The sequence below is a fragment of the Dermochelys coriacea genome, chromosome 8 (genome assembly GCF_009764565.3).
Source record: "Dermochelys coriacea isolate rDerCor1 chromosome 8, rDerCor1.pri.v4, whole genome shotgun sequence".
Lineage (NCBI taxonomy): Eukaryota > Metazoa > Chordata > Testudines > Dermochelyidae > Dermochelys > Dermochelys coriacea.
The window spans coordinates 70,471,927-70,484,569 of NC_050075.1; the positions used below are offsets into that span (position 1 = coordinate 70,471,927).

Below are 12,643 nucleotides of genomic sequence, written 5' to 3' on the forward strand. Positions count from 1 at the left end.
TTGCCCCACCCCCCCAAATAGAAGTAAAACTATTCCTATGCCCAAGGGTGCCCTCCTGGCCTGATCCCTGCACCACCACCCCAATTCCCCCGCCAGGATGGCGTTTTTACAGCATGTTGAGTGGGGCCTCAGCAACAAAAAGGTTGAAAACCCCTGGTATAGAAAATGGACATAAATGGGGTTTAAATGATAAGACAGTGTAATTTGCACTGCCTAGGCATTCACTGGATGTACTAAATAAATGCATTTTACATGGCAAGGGGATGGAAGGATGAGAATACTTAGCAGGAAAAGCCGTTAGCAGAAGGTCTATTAGATAAAGAGTGTTTGTGAGTGTGAGGAGGGGGATGTTTTATCTTCTATCTTCCTATTAGTAGTTTTTCCTGCTAAGGGCCACCCACCCCTTTACAGTCTTTTCCCAACAGCAATATTTTCCACAATCTCTGTTTGGGGACATGCTCAGTCCACTCATAAAAGTAAGTTTCTAAGACTATGGCTGCTACCAAAGACCTAGTCCTGCAACTGACAGTGGGCAAGAAGATTGCTGCATCTGCATTAAGGCTCCTCATTGGGGCTCTCCAGGGGCACAGCAATCTGCCTTCAAAATACAAATTGCAGTATCAGGCCCTAAATGATAACCAGGTCACTGTTGAACCTAAAAGGGATAAAGGACTCCAGATTGCAGAAGAATATTATTCAAGTGACGTATTCCCTGCTGGTTTTCTCCATCCTCCAAACCTGTTTCATTCTACACTGAACACAAAGATCCACACCTTTAACAGCTGAGTACACTGTGTATATCAGGGATGGGCAAACGACAGCCCGCCAGCTGTTTTAAGCTGGCCCTCGAACCCCAGCTGAGAAGCAGGGTCTGGGGCTTGCCCCCCTCCGGTGCTCCAGTTGGGGAGCAGGGCCAGGGACAACTCCAGGAAGCAGCAGCATGGCCCCTCTCCGACGCTCCAATGGGAGCTGCAGGGGTGGTGCCTGCGGATGGGGCAGTGTGCAGAGCTGCCTGGCTGCGCCTCCGCGTAGGAGCCATAGCAGGGACAAGCCGCTGCTTCCAGGAGCCGCTTGAGGTAAGTGCTGCCCAGAGTCTGCATCCCTGATCCTCTCCCCATGCCCCAACCCCCTGCCCCAGCCCTGAACCCCTTCTCGCCCTCCAACCCCTCAATCCAAGTCTAGAGCACTCTCCTGCATCCCAAACACCTCATCCCCAGCCCCACCCCAAAGCCCACACCCCCAGCTGGAGCCTGCACCACTTCCCGCAACCCTGCCCCAGCCCTGATCCCCCTCCCACCCTCCGAACACCTCAGTCCCAGCCCAGAGCACTCTCCTACACCCCAAACTCCTCATCCCCAGCCCCACCTCAGAGCCTGCATCCCCAGCCGGAGCCCTCAACCCCCTCACCACCCACCCCTCTCCGGCACCCTGAACTCCTTATTTCTGGCCTGACCCTGGAGTCCGCATCCCCAACCAGAGCTCTCACCCCCTCCCGCACCCCAACCCCAATTTTCTGAGCATTCGTGGCTCGCCATACAATTTCCATATCCAGATGTGGTGCTCGGGCCAAAAAGTTTGCCCACCATGGTGTATATTGTTACTAGGGTTTTCACAAGGGAGAATTAAGGGAAATATATAAAATAATAGTGTTTTTTTCTACCCTCACCCTAGTGTCTACTGTTCCTGGATAGGAGCAAAAGTGGGAGTCACTGCCCACCCTGGTCCACGGGACTCTGCCTCTTCAAACTTTCTAAATCCCAGTGCTTGTCAAGCCCTGGCCCAAGGGCTGCTTGAAGCCCAATCAGCACACAGATGCGGCCCATGTGACATCCTCAGAGTCGTACAGGTAGTATATATATTGTGAGGATGCGGTCCACATAACACACAGAGAACAGCATATGCAGCCCACAATGGTAAATACATTGGGAATCACTGTTTTAAACAATTGGTGTTGGAAGAGGGAGTTTAGGGAATTCCTATGTTGCATGAATAAAGCAAGCTAGATTCTCTAAATTCTTGTGACAGTATGTCCAAATACTATCTCAGAATGAAGGTCACGATACTGTAGCTGTATAATCTCTCCCATTACACCATGCCAATTTTAAACAAAACAGGTTTAACCTGATGTAACACCACTGACTTCAGTTCAAGTAAAATAATAATCAGGCCTAATGAATGGATAATACTGTATTGTTGCACAGCAAATCTTTTACTTCTTCAAATATGAAATAAAGTTTTAATATTTTAAAAGTGGGAAAAACATGATGGGGGAGTTAAACACTGGCAGTAAATATGAATAATATGAGAGACTGTTCACAGAAGATCAAGAAATGATTATGCATATATTTGTTTCACATTAAAATTCACAAAGCTAAAATAAATTATGTTCATATACTAGATGTTGCAAAAGCTTCATATTAACTGTTTAGAAATGTAAAATGAATATATATTACCACACTTTAACCATTTAAATAAAATATCCTTATATAATTACACCATAATATGTTAAAAGAATGTAAAATTATACAACTACCACAGAAAAGTTACTACACTTTTACATACTGATCTCTTCACTTTTAATAAGCTACTCCTGACACCAAAGAAATTAGGTTGTAACTATTGTGTCTGTGGTTGAACAGACGTTTCCAAGTACGGAATGAATGAAGTTCATTCAGAGGTCTTGAACATGGGCTCAGACCCTTTTCATGCATAATGGATTCCAGTAAGAACATTTAGGACACTAAACTTTTACTTTTTTTAATCCTTTTTTGATGGGGAATTTCGGAAATTTCAGTTTGTTATCGTTTCTCTTCTAATGATGGAGAGTGTAATATGTTCAGAGAAAATTAACAGACAATAGGGAGGAATTCTCAGAATATCTGTAAATTAAAATTAGCCATATCATATAGCTACAGTAAATTTAAAAAGTCCCTCAACAATTAGAGAGAGTAGTAAATACTATGAACAACTGAAATCATGAAAACCAGGAGTTATGGAACTAATAATGCTACTCACACTACAGATTCTAGGAATTGCAGGCTTCTCACATTGTTCATACTGTTGCAGTACCATATGTGCTTTAATTCAGAAGGGTACAATGATGAGTTAAGGATATAACCTTAACTCTGAACTTATTTTTTCTTTATTTTTGGTTGGTTGGGTTTTTTATTTATTTTTATTGTTAAGACCGACTTTTACCATTATTTGAATGTACTATCTGGGTCTGGTGTTGTTTAACACCTTTATTTACTACCCAGATATAGGAATAGAGAGCACACTGATCAAGTTTGCAGATGACACAAAGCTAGCAGGGGGTTGCCAATACTTTGGAGAATAGAGCAAAAATTCAGAGGGATCTTGATAAATTAGAGGTCTGGGCTAAACAATTAAATGAAATTCAAAAGTAAGATGCTACACTTAGGGAAGAAAAACCAAATGCACAAATATAGAAGGGGGGGGGGAAAGTGGCTTGGCAGCAGCACTGCTGAAAAGGATCTGAGAGTTGTGATGGATCACAACCTCAACATGAGTCAGCAATGCAACGCTGTTGCAAAAAATGCAAATACAATTTTAGGTTGCATTAACAGAGACATAGCATGCAAGTCACAGGAGGTGATAGTACTGCTCTACTTGGCACTGGTCAGGCCTCAGCTGACGTACTGTGTCCAATTTTGGTCACCAATGTATAGAAAGGATGTGGAGAAACTGGAAAGGATCCAGAAGCTAGCGACAAAGATGATTAAAGGGATGGAATGCAAGCCATATGAGCAAAGGCTGAAGGAACTGGGTATGCTTTAGTTTGGAAAAGAGGATATTAAGAGGGAATATCATCGCAGTCTTCAGATGCTTGAAAGGCTGCCATAAAAGAGATGGAGAAAAGTTGTTCTCTTTTTCCACAGAGGGCAAGACAGGAGGCAATGGGTTCAAACTACAGCATAGCAGCTTTAGATTAAATCTCAGGAAAAATGTCCTAACTGCAAGAACAGTAGGACAATGGAACAGACTGCCTTGGGAAGTTGTGGAAGCTTTTTTGCTGGAGGTTTTCAAAAGGAAGCTGGATGGTTTAGACACAACAAATCCTGCATCTTGGCAGGGGATTAGACTAATGACCCTTGTGGTCCCTTCTAGCCCTACAGTTCTATGGTTCTTTAAAGTAATTTCTTTTTGGAGCATTTGGGGCTAACTTTTGTTTCAGATTTATAACTAATTCCTACTGAGTTGCATGTATGTATTTCAAGAAAAAATGTGGCCCTTTGTTTTTAAAAAGAAAATTAATTGATGGAAAACAAGTTTAAAATAATAATCTGCAAGACTAGACAATCATTCTACCTCCTCTTCACCCAAGAACCTCTTTGCTGTCAATGCATTTTTGCTTTAGAGTCCTCTGATCAACCCAATATATAAATTAATTATATTTGATTAAGAGACACCACCAGACAAGTTTGCCTCAGTTAAGGAAACCACATGCATGGGTTTTCATGCAATTTGATATTAGCAATTCAATCATTAAAATCTGTTCAGTCGAGTCCTTGCTCTGCATTCCAGGAACAGTGCCACACAAGAATCCAACTACACCAAAGTTCAGGTGTTGTTGGTAAAGGCTGAAGAGCAATTACGAGAGGGATAACATGCTAAAGAGCAAAAAATAAGTAACCTCTGCCCCCTTCAGAGTTTGATGTCCAAACCTCAGCAGGTCGACCAAGCAGCTCCCTTACCCTTCTCTCTCATCCTTCACTGAAAGTTGTAGATATTTTGCTAGAGATGCTTTGGGTCAATAGTAATGTAAAAGAGTACCAAGCACTACTTTTTTTTCTTGGAGAACTAGATCCTAAAGCTGTGTGTGCTAATATGAAAAATGATCCCATTTCATATTAATTTATAACCTTATAATATCTAAAATAATAGGGTCTGATTCTCCACTGTACTCTTGTTTTACTAACTTTACGTATTTGAAGTCAATGGGTCTACGTACATGTGTAAGTCTTTACATGACACTGACCATGGGAAAGAAAAGCAAATGTAGAGCCCATAAGCATGCTAATTTGTCTGACGTTATCTGATCTGGTATTTGATTAATTACTCAACCAGAACATTCTTATTACATCAAACTGCATTAAAATTAAACAGTGATATGTCTATTTTTGCATTACTTTTAACATAGTGTAAAAAAGTTTAAAAAGTGTAACTAAAGATCCTATCACAGAGCCAAACAGCCTCATGTTAACTTTCTACACCTATTGCACTACAAACCACAAAGACTCTTATTGCTATATGATGGTTTATGTTTCAATAACAGGGTCACTTACTATGAAAGCTGTATTTAGCATCCCATCATAAGTAGTTCATTGTGTCTTATCTACTTTGGAACAGCACAGAGATTTCATATGTACCAGCTGGACTCAGAAAGTTTCATTTTGTTATGAAATTGTCACTCTGTATAATTTTCACACAATATTTATATATTAATCTCATTTTAGGGCTCAATATATGTTCCAAATAAATCTAGATTTTGCTCAAGTGAGGAATACATTGACAACTTGCCAGAAATCCAAGAGCAGCATCTAACATACATATAATGGAGAACTGAAGCTTTTCTCTTCTTTAATAGAGAAGTGCAACCCAGAGAAATGATAAGGCTGTAGTAGAACTGGTAGGGAAATTTCAACAAAAAAACAAACAAATTTTAGATCATTTTCATGTATTTCCCCCCTCATTTCCAAACCAGCTTTAGTGTACAGTCTCTACATGCCACAAACTCTCTATTATAAATGAGGGAAGACACTGGTCAGATTGTGTTATATGGACAATGCTTTGGCCAGCCCTGCACAAGTAAATCAATTAAAAGAAAAAAAGTGCACAGCCCACACGGATGTTAAGTTATCAGAGGTATACTCAGGCACAGCAGAACTACAGTCCATTTTTTTTCCTGAGCAGGGAGTTCCCTTTTGTGAGGATAGAGCACTAAGATACCAATGCATTGTTCAACCTGCAATAAAAGTGATGATTTGCTCTCATTCCCAAATCCCATTAATGGGGCTTGCCTCCTTTCCTTTCTCCTCTCTGTGTGACTGGTGGAGGAAAAAGGTAGTAAAGGAGTAAGGAGAGGAAAGCCAAGGGTTACAACAATAAGATCTTGAAGTTACTTTAAGTTAGGCAGGGACACATCTCAAATGGCCAATTACATCTTTTTTATTGTAATTATTATTATTGCTTACTCACTTCTTGTGGCCATTGTGAAAGATATTAATCTTAAGGAGGGTTCTGAATGAAGAGAATGCAGTGGCTTGGTAGATCCCAGTTGGTAGGGTATTCCACATGTAGAGAGCTGTGTGGATAACGGCACATGGTGACTTGTGGGAGAAATGGACAATCAGGGTATGTATGGGTGGTGTCATTAGCAGATTGGAAGGGGCAGTGCAGGAAGAAGATTGAGAAGTCAGAAACTAGGTAGGTGGGAGGAGAGAATCAGAAAAAGGAGAGACAAGAAGAAGAAAAAGAGAGCAGAGTAGGCAAACAGGACAGAAAATGGCAGAAAATAAAAAAAAAGGAGAGGTGCTGCAAACAGCAGCTTTTATCCATAGAGACAACAGGCACTGCCAATACCCAATCCATGCGTTTAAGCAAACAACATGGAAAATCTACATTGTTCCACTTAAGATAAGGTTAAAATCCACTGGGGAGAGGATTTTTGGCATTGAGGCTGCATCTTTTTCAATAATATTTCAGAGAAGGGCAGCTAGATCTCCCCCACTTGTTTTTCCTTCTCTTCCCACACACACATTTAATTTGAAAATCAGCACAGTATCAATGTTTATGTGAAGCTCCTCAAGTGGACCTTACCATATTAAGGGCCTGAGAACCTGCCAAACTCCTGCTGTGCTCGTTTAAAATAAATATTATTTTCAGTTGGTGGGCATAGATATTCCAAACTTCCCAACATAAAAAACTGCCATTACAGCCTGGCTGCTGTTTAAAGTCTTGTCTACACTATGGGGGAAATCCTGCCCTACTGAAGACGGAGTGGGATTTCACCCAAGGACACTAAGCCTTTGCTCACAATGGTTTTCAGCAATGATTCCCCCTGAAGCAATAATGAAAATGATTTAATAAAAATGGTTTTCAATACCATTTCCAAGGATAGTTGTGGTCTTGTTGGAAGCCAACCTTTTTTTAATCTAAAACTCTTGAGAGAAAAATATTTCTCCTAAGGAACAATGAAGAAATATGTAAAATGTAACGAGAGAGTCCAACTTGAACTTTCTTTCACCTCTGGGAGAACTTAAGGAGGAGGAATTTTACATGATATCTATTTTTTTTCCAGCTCTGTTTGCAGAATTTAATTTACTGTTGAGTGCATAGATGTATTCTAGAATGTTTTCCTCCTCTGAAGCCCAAGTTAAAATAAAATGGTAGACTTGCATATGAGGAGGAATAAAAGGAAGCAACAGGGTGTCTCTACAACTCCACTCAACCACTGAAAGGCAAAAAACAGTTTGATTCTAGCTGTGCTAATGCGGGAGAAGAAAAGAACCTTTTCCCACTTTTTGTGTATCCATGCTGGGGAAAGCCAGAAGGCTCCTGTTTATGCTTCCTGAGAGCAATGGGGCAAAGGGATGGGGGTGGGGGGAGCCATTGTTGACAGAGGCACTCTAGACCCCAGGGCATGGCTGGCAGGGTAGGATAAGGACTGAGGGCTGATCTACACTACTGCTTAAGATGTAACTTACATCATTCAGGGGTGTGGAAAAGACATCCATCTGAGTGACACAAGTTACATCGAGTTAAGCGCTGTCCCTACTGGCGCTATGTCAGCGGGAGATGCTCTCCCGCCAACATAGCTTCTGCCTCTTGTGGAGGTTAAGTAATTATGCTGACAGGAGAGCACTTTTCCATTGGCATAGAGTATCTTCACCAGATGTCCTACAACGGCCCAGCTGCATTGGTGCAGCTGTGCCAATGTAGCGCTGTAGTGAAGATTTGCCCTCAGATGTTCTTCTACAAGATTCAGCCCTTGCTCTGCACATCAGCTAGCATTTCTCTAATCAGGACTTTCAAAAAGAACATATAAAAGCCACTTCTGAGAGTACTCCCCATAGCAACCATAGAGGCCCTGCATGCCTCAGCATTCTTCAGGAAGAATGCCTTCACTCACTGTCACTGGACACTACTCAGCAACCACCAACCCACTAACGCAGTTCTGTTTTTAAAAGTCACAGTGTGACCCAGAGCAAGCAAAGACTTTTGCTGCAGGGTGACATGCGCTCTGATATGCTATTTGAAGTATCCAGCTTTCATATACAAATGTTTCTTCCTATTGCTCATAACCTCTTTGTAGAGTTTATCTATATAGAAGAACAGCTCTGAAATCAGACCTGGACATTTGAAAGGCAGGCTATGAATGTGTAATCCATGTAGAAATTTCATAAGATGAACTGCCGCACACATTTATTTAAATGCCTTTATGGACAGACTGCCAAATCTTGCAGCCTTTTCTTTCACTCAACACTTTCCCACCATCATGAGAACTATTTCTCATTAACAACCAAATTGTTTTCAGATGCTCTGCTATAAGATGTTTCCTTAGAAACCATTTGGTAAAAGACTGTGGCTTTCTTCCATAGAAATCTCAAGCAGTGAAAAGGCAGATTTTCTGGCATAAATCAAATCCAATTTCTAGGGTTCACTAAACCTTTTCTTCTCGGAATAATGTTTTGTGACTAGATCTTAGCAGTTAATAGTGCACGAAGAATTGCTGGTGTGAGCCAGTTTTAAATGATTTTCATTTTATCCCTTTTGTTAACTCAATTGAAATTACTTCCAGTGCTGCTTATATCTTTAAGAAATTTTAACTTCTTAACTGATAAGGATGATATGTGCAGCACACTGGCAAAAAGTATAAATTAACAGTAAGTAAACTGAACACAAATAACATTAATGTTTTTTTCCCTCTGATACCTTATTTTAGGCTTTTAGTAAATCAACCTGTATTACTCTGATGAAGATCTTGTATGCACTTATATAAGCTGTTACCAAGTAAATTAAAAAAGATTAACTGTTGATCAACAATATTAGATTTTGGAATCCTTCTCCTAGTAAATGAGGCTTGTGACTTTTTGGGGATGGGGGGGCATTTCACATAAACGTATGAGGCAAATGTGATCAATCAAAATGAGATAATTACCTTTGAGGACAAATGTTTCCAGCAGAAATAAACTTTGTATGAGACTAACCATATTAAAGTATAAACTATGGATTCATATTTGCATAAATGTTCAATGTATCATTTATTGTTATGCAGCCAGAGGAAAGAAAGCAATATTTTTAAAAATATTGAACAGGTGCAGGAAAAAGAGTTGATTTAATATGAGGTCAATAATTACAAAACTAATATTTAAAATACCTTCATACAAAGAGAGCTAAAATCTACAATGCTAATATATCTAGATACCTTAGGAGCTGAAAACATAGGTACAATAACGATCATCATAGTATCCTTGAGAGCTACTGCTGGTTTAGACCCCAGTTCAGCAAGATACTAAAGCTTGTGCCTAACTTTAACCACAACAGTAGTGCCCCTGAAGCCAATGAGACTACTCATGTGCTTAAAGTTAGGATGTGCTTAAATACTTTACTGAAACAAGGCAGAGACCCTAATCTGCAAATGATGCAGTGATGCAGGCTCTTAGACTCACGTGGAATCCTGCTGAGGTCCACTGGAGTTAGTGTGTTTGGGGCAAAGGTCTGCATCAGCACATCTGTTTGCAGCACTGGGGCCTAAAACTGAGCATTAAAGTTTGACAATAAGTTACCCTTCTGATTAAATATGTTTTGTTTTTAGTTTCAAATAGGAAAATGAAAAGATACATTCTCAATGTCTCCAAAATAAACTACATTTTTCATACTTCCTATTACATACAGACTTAGAATATAATTATGTACTAGAATGCAAAGGACTTCCTTTCATGCACTGAGTACAGGGAACTGAGCATATTGTATATGAAATTTCAGTAAATGTGAACAGCAAAAAAAAAAAAAAGTTTCTTCTCTGTTTCTTTAACGTATAAAGACTACCTCAAAGATGATTTGCAAATAACTCTTTTATGCTGTTGTTTTTCCTCTTGCCTGTGTTCTGTATAATCAGGTCTTCATATCACTCTCTTTGCTGGAGGTCCTTAGCAAGAATACTAGAGGACCCGAAGAAAGTCTATGAATCAGCACCCCTTCTCTCTCAGTTGTGGGGGTGGGGAAGGAAGATAGATGAGGGACTGCTGCAGCTTAGGTTACAGCCTCATGTGACATCACTATTCAGCTCTTCCAAAGAACTTGCCAAGGACCTCTGTCAAAGAAGTAAGTGGGGGCTCTATTCTCCAAACGTGATAGGTGAAAAAAGGGGGAGGGCAGTGTGATGTTCTGTACCTCAGAGGAACACCCTGCATCCCCATGTTCATCCTTATAATATGATTGTGTGTTATCCAATGCAAATATTGTCACGTCAGGTGTCTTTGGAAGGCTCATGATGCACTGAGCATTGTTGTTATAGGTTGTAATTTTGTGTATATAGTTATGAGACTGAAAATGTGTCCTCATTGCTTAAAAAAAGCCCAAGCAAAACTCTCCAGGAACAGAGGGGCAGTTCACACCTCATCAGGGCATGTATGGGACAAACCCAGCCCAGCCTCACAGGAACAAAGGACACTGGCCTAGGCAACAACAAAGGATCTGTGGACTCTCGAGTGTGTCACCACCCTTTCCTTGGTCAGTTTGGGACTATGATGAAGTAATGCTCACCTTACCCTAAGGGGGAGGGGGGCACAAAGCCAAGAGGGAAGAAAGAACATGCCAAAAGTCTCTCCCTTTTATCATGCTGACTCTCTTTTCCACCTCTATCTAGAGACACCACCATCAAGTGACTGAAGTGCTGATCAAAGGGGAGAGCCTGGCTGAAGGGCAACCAGCCAGCCTGTGGTGAGAAACATCTAAGTTTGTAAGGGCACTGAAAGTGTTAAGATCAGCTTAGAATGCATTTTGCTTTTATTTCATTTGACCAAATCCAACTTGTTGTGCTTTGATTTATAATCACTTAAAATATATCTTTTGTAGTTAATAAATTTGTTTGTTTATTCTACCTGAAGCAGTACATTTGGTTTGAAGTGTGTCAGAGACTCCCTTGGGATAACAAGCCTGGGACATATCAATTTCTTTGTTAAATTGATGAACTCATATAAGTGTGCAGCATCCACCGGGAATAAATGGACACTACAAGATGGAGGTTCCTAGGATTGTGTCCTGGACCAGAGATATTGGCTAGTGTCATTTGGTTGCACAATCCAAGCAGCGGCTGGCCAAAAGTGCTTACTCATATAACTGGGAGAGGCTTACATGCTAGAGGCTATGCGTGAACAGCCTGGGAGTGGGGGTTCTCACAGGAGAGCAGGGTAAGGTGGCTCCCAGAGTTGAGGATTGGAATGACCTAGCAGATCACCGGTCCAGATAATACCAGGGGAACATCACAAGCAGAAAAACACTTTTTTAAACAAGAAATTTTAAAACATCTTTCTATATCATAAAAGCACAGTGAACAACTAAAATTAAATATACTTGGTTTGTTTTACTATTCATTTCAAAGTTGTTATGTTTAACTCTTACCACTCCATTAACCATCTGGAGAGTGCTTTATATTTTTTCTTTTATGTAAGAAAGTTGTCAAAGAAAGAAAATACAAACTGGATTTTTATATATACAAAACCACTTTCAGTTAAAATTACCACTGTTAGGTTAAAAATCACATATTCAAAATGTCTTTATCTATATTAATAACATTTTTAATTATTAAAAGTGATTGTTTTAAAAATCTAAATTTACTTTTCATTATTAATGTTAATTGTTTACTTTTTAGACTTATCTAATCTTGGGCAATGGAAACTGACTATGTACTGGTGCTACGTTTCATTCAAGTGAGGATCACTTCACCACTGGGTGAGGGTGCAGAATTCTTACTGTCCTCTTACTGTATGGATGAGTACCAGTGACACAATTTGGTCCATGTCACATGAACAAGAAGTGCCAGAGAAGCCAGCATGAGAAGCTAGTTAACTTTCTGCTGTTAAATTACGGATAATTTGTGGAGCCGATCATGAATTTGGACAAATGGAGAGACTGTTCTTGTAGCTAGGAAAGCGTCCACGTGAGCCAGTCTTTCTAAAACAATGTCATGTGGGAACAGAACAAAAATGAGAGCAAAGGTACTTTTATACTATTTCCCCTTCCTCTTACTCCCCACTAGGTGACAGCACTCACACCACATATTCTAATCCAAATGGAAATGCAATTGAGGGTGGGATTTGGCATTGAGAGTTCCAGGAGGGCCTCATGGGTTTTCTTCATAAACCTCTTTCTTCAGAACATCGGTATGGGAATATGGCTGCAATCAATCAAGAGTCTGTAGAATTCACTTGGGGAGAGGGGCACACTTGCACAGAAATTCTTGGCACTAGAATGAACTTGGTACAAATATTTATGCCTCCATTTCATACATACTGTAAATTCCCCTGTATTTTTTTTTCTCTCATTAGATCCAGACGTTTACCACAAATCTCTGAAAAATCATAAACTCATGGCAAAACTCACAATGGCCTCACCCACT

The 12,643-nt window shown here is 40.3% G+C and overlaps 1 protein-coding gene across 1 annotated transcript in view; it reads right to left on the reverse strand.

Annotated features, from left to right (window-relative positions):
• The window catches only part of LOC119860414 (uncharacterized oxidoreductase YtbE-like), a 58,169-nt gene extending 56,895 nt beyond the window's left edge, over window positions 1–1,274 (reverse strand). The window contains exon 1 of the mRNA XM_043490764.1: window positions 1,270–1,274. The gene's annotated coding sequence lies outside the window, so the exon portion shown is untranslated. The remainder of the gene's footprint in view (window positions 1–1,269) is intronic.
• Between the last annotated feature and the right edge of the window lie 11,369 nt (window positions 1,275–12,643).